Source organism: Palaemon carinicauda, chromosome 43, assembly GCF_036898095.1.
Source record: "Palaemon carinicauda isolate YSFRI2023 chromosome 43, ASM3689809v2, whole genome shotgun sequence".
NCBI lineage: Eukaryota > Metazoa > Arthropoda > Malacostraca > Decapoda > Palaemonidae > Palaemon > Palaemon carinicauda.
In genome coordinates this window covers 41857409-41861512 of record NC_090767.1, presented here as the reverse complement: position 1 = coordinate 41861512, position 4104 = coordinate 41857409, and the positions used below count along the sequence as shown (strand labels likewise).

The following is a 4104-nucleotide window of genomic DNA, read 5'->3' as shown; positions in this document are numbered from 1 at the left end:
AGATGGAGAGCTAGTGTGGGGCTCTAGAGGTGGTTTTTGGTGGAGGGGCAGTCAGTACAAAGACGTCTCGAGGGCTGCGGAGCCACTGTCGTCCGCGTCGCCAGAGAGAAGGAAGAGGCGGCGATGCGGTGCGGCACGCTTTAGGCGGGGTTACGCCGCTGGCCGGAGACAACGTCGAGTACTACTGTCCCCGTAGTGATGGTCGGAGAGAGAGAGAAGCACGGCCATTGGAGGAGGGCCCGCCGCGCTGGCCAGTCCGTGGCGGGCCGTGATGGAAGTCACGCTTAGCCCATGTTTTTGTATTATATTTCCAATTTGAACAACTTCTAATGGTAGATCGCTCGGCTAGTGGGTCGATGAAGACCGCAGCAAAATGCGTGTCGGCATGTGAATCGCAAGATTATGAGATGAGTCGAACAGTTGAACGCACATTGTGGCGAGGGCACTGACCAGTGTCTTCGCCACTCCCGGACAAGTATCTGTTAAGCATCCATCCCGGTGTAGGGTATTGCTGCGGCAGGCCCTGGCTGGCAGCGGCGCCGTGCGGCCCCCGGAGAGAAGGGGGCCGGCCGCGCCGCTGGAAGGGGCGGCCGCGGCTACCGTGAGCCGTGGTGAGATGGGGATGTCGGGCCGGCGCCCACTATTTTTGTGGGCTGGCGGTCCGTTCCCTTAAGTGTGAAATATCACCGTGTCCCTGGACTGGGCCCCGCTGCTGCTGTCCGGCTGGCTGCTCCCAGCTGGCGGCGGCGGCGGCACGGTGGAATGGTGTCTGGGACTACGGTGGACGATCCTGCTTTCAGGTGAAGAGAAGCAGAGGCCATCCAGGGTGCTTATCCGGAGTGCCTAAGCAGCGTTCGGGTCTTGTCCCGGGCCATGTTTCGTGGCTTCGTGAGAAGGAAGCAGCATCTGTTTGAGTGCCAGGCTCGTGGCCAGCTCCTCCTGCCATCTGTGTCTGTGCGAGAGCAGAAGATGGAAGGACGACGGGCCGGGGCCGCTGGTGCACTCGGGCGGGTGACGAGACTGGCCTCATCCAGAGAGAGCGAGAGCAGTGGGTCGAAGAGAATCATTTTCTTTCGAGCGCTACTGGGAGGGACCCCGTCCGTTGGTGCGAGGGAGGAAGGAAGGAATGAAGGTGAGCTGTTGTCCAGAGGACGAAGCGGGAGAGAGAGAGCACCTATTGATGAACGGTGCTGCCCTTGGGAGAGAGGGTGCCGTCGACACGGAGAAGCAAGCAGGTGGCGCACCAGCAGTAGCAGCGAGTAGTAAAGCAGCTACGGCTACCGCCGCCCCTGCGCTGCCCTGGCGAGCGGTCACCGCCGGACGGACGGAGTCCTTGCGAGAGAGGACGACGACGTCGGTCTAGCCGCTCTGCCTGCCGCTGGCTGCAGCAGTCGCCTGCACTCCGAAGAATGAAGGCCGCTCCTCCGCCTCAAAATCCGAGGACGACGCCGCTGGCTGATCGGGATGTCCTGCTCCGTCTGGGCCCTGGAAGGTGCAAGTTTTTTAAGACCTCGTCCGCGGGGAGACAACCCGCCAAATTTAAGCATATTAATAAGCGGAGGAAAAGAAACCAACCGGGATTCCCCGAGTAAGGCCGACTGAAAGGGGACCAGCCCAGCGCATAACCTCGCGGTCCTGTACGGCCGTCGAGGGGTGTTGCGTTTCGGTGCATCCGTACCGCTCGAGCTGCTCACCGCCTAAGTCATTGCTTGAATGCAGCCCCGAGGAGGGTGGTAGGCCCGTGTGGCGGCGCCTGTAAAAAGGTTTTAGGCAGCTTGGCGGAGGGGTCTTTACTGTAGAGTCGGGTTGCTTAGTACTGCAGCCCTAAGTAAGTGGTAAACTCTATCTAAGGCTAAATACTACCACAAGTCCGATATTTGACAAGTACCGTGAGGGAAAGCTGAAAAGGAATCTGAAGAGAGAGTTCAAGAGGACGTGAAACCATCAGAAGCTCAAACAGGTGGAACCGTGAAGGTCGAAAGAGGGGATTCAGCTGGCGGGGTGCGGGCGGCAACCGCGGTTCAAGTTGCTTTTCAGTGAGAGGACCCGGCGACGCAGTTAGTTGCCACGGCCCCGTGGTTGTCGTGCCGCGGCCTGCGGGCTTATTTCTCCCTCGAGTAGAGTTGGTGGCGACCCGCTGCTTAGGCTCCGAGGGCCGTTTCGGACTGGTAGCCTGTGCCTTGGCGCGGGTGATGACCGACGACGGTACTGACCGGGCCCGAGCGGCGGTCACTGCAAGGAGGCCGCGGAGAGAAAAATGCGGCCTCTCGCCACCTGAGAGTGATTGGTAATCCACCCGACCCGTCTTGAAACACGGACCAAGGAGTCCAACATGTGCGCAAGTCTAAGGGTGATCTAAACCCGGAGGCGAAATGAAAGTGAGCTCTGCTTGGGGCAGGCCGATCCCCTGTCTGCCGAGGCCTGTCGGGCCAGCTAGGTTGAGAGAATATCCTGGGCTGGTACCGGCGGTGCCTGGCCGGGCGGCTGCCGGCCGCAGGACCGGCGGGAGTTGGGGCGCAGGCCGAGGACTTGGCGTAGTGCGGCCCGGGGCACTGGGGGCTCTCGGGCTCCCTCAACCCGTGGTCCGCCGCCAAGTACCTGAGAGTGCAGCCGTTGGGACCCGAAAGATGGTGAACTATGCCTGGCGAGGACGAAACCAGAGGAAACTTTGCTGGAGGTCTGAAGCAGTTCTGACGTGAAAATCGATTGTCAGAGCTGGGTATAGGGGCGAAAGACTAATCGAACCACCTAGTAGCTGGTTCCCTCCGAAGTTTCCCTCAGGATAGCTGGCATTCGGAGAGGTGAGTTTCATCCGGTAAAACGAATGATCAGAGGCCTTGGTGGTGCAATGCCGTCAACCTATTCTCAAACTTTAAATGGGTGAGACGTGGAGCTTGCTTGAGATGTGAAGCTCTATGATGCAAAGAATCAGAGTGCCTAGTGGGCCACTTTTGGTAAGCAGAACTGGCGCTGTGGGATGAACCAAACGTACGAGTTAAGGGGCCTAAAGGAATGCTAATGTAGACACTACGAAAAGGTGTTGGTTGCTATAGACAGCAGGGCGGTGGCCATGGAAGCTGGAATCCGCTAAGGAGTGTGTAACAACTCACCTGCCGAAGCAACTAGCCCTTAAAATGGTATGGCGCTCAAGCATTCTCCCGATACTCGACCGCCGGGGCACTGTTTTTGGCGCTGAGAGAGGCGCTGTGGAAGCCCCGGCGAGGAGGGGGGTCGCAGCGGTGAGCTTCGAAGGGACTCGGCGTGAGCCGGCCTGGAGCCGCCGCTGGTGCAGATCTTGGTGGTAGTAGCAAATAATCAAGAGAGAGCCTCGTTGGTTGATGTGGAGAAGGGTTCCATGTCAACATCAGTTGAACATGGGTGAGTCAGGCCTAAGCCCAAGGATAAAGTTCCTGTGTCCCATGTGTTCCCAGGCCTCTAAACGGAGAGAATAATGTTTAGCCTAGCGACCAGCTCGGAACTGGCACGGACACGGGGAATCCGACTGTTTAATTAAAACAAAGCATCGCGATGGTTATGGCTGATGATGACGCGATGTGATTTCTGCCCAGTGCTCTGAATGTCAAAGTGAAGAGATTCAACGGCGGGAGTAACTATGACTGGTAAAGAAGACGCGTATGCAGAATCCGAGCCACTAAAGTCGTAGCTTACTAGCGACCCCCCACCTTGTGGTACCTGCCGGAAACCCATTTATGGGTCCAACGGGTCGCATGGAGGACCCAACCCGCCCAGCCTCTCCTTCGGGAGGAGCTGTGGGTCGCTCCACCCCCATTGTGGGGTTAAACCGGCGAAATGGTCAACTAAACGCCAGCAGTGGCACTCAAAACCAGAGTGCTGCTGTCGCCAGATCTCTTACTGGCCAAGAGATAGGGCTTTCCAACAATGCCCAAAACATGACCGATGAAGCTATTCAGAGTCCCATCTGCCCCAGTTGCAAGAAGGTGTTCAAGACTTATGCTGGTAGACGTCTGCATGAGAGACGGGCTCATGCCCAGCAATTCCATGAAGGGAATGTATTGCGCATCGAGAGCAGACACAACACTCCCTGGTCCCCTGAAGAGCTCAGGTTGATGGCCCAGTTCGAAG

General features: G+C 58.1%; 1 pseudogene; it reads left to right on the top strand.

The window, feature by feature from the left end:
* The first annotated feature begins 321 nt into the window (after positions 1-321).
* On the top strand, positions 322-481 carry LOC137634054 (5.8S ribosomal RNA; annotated as a pseudogene).
* Positions 482-4104: the final 3623 nt, after the last annotated feature.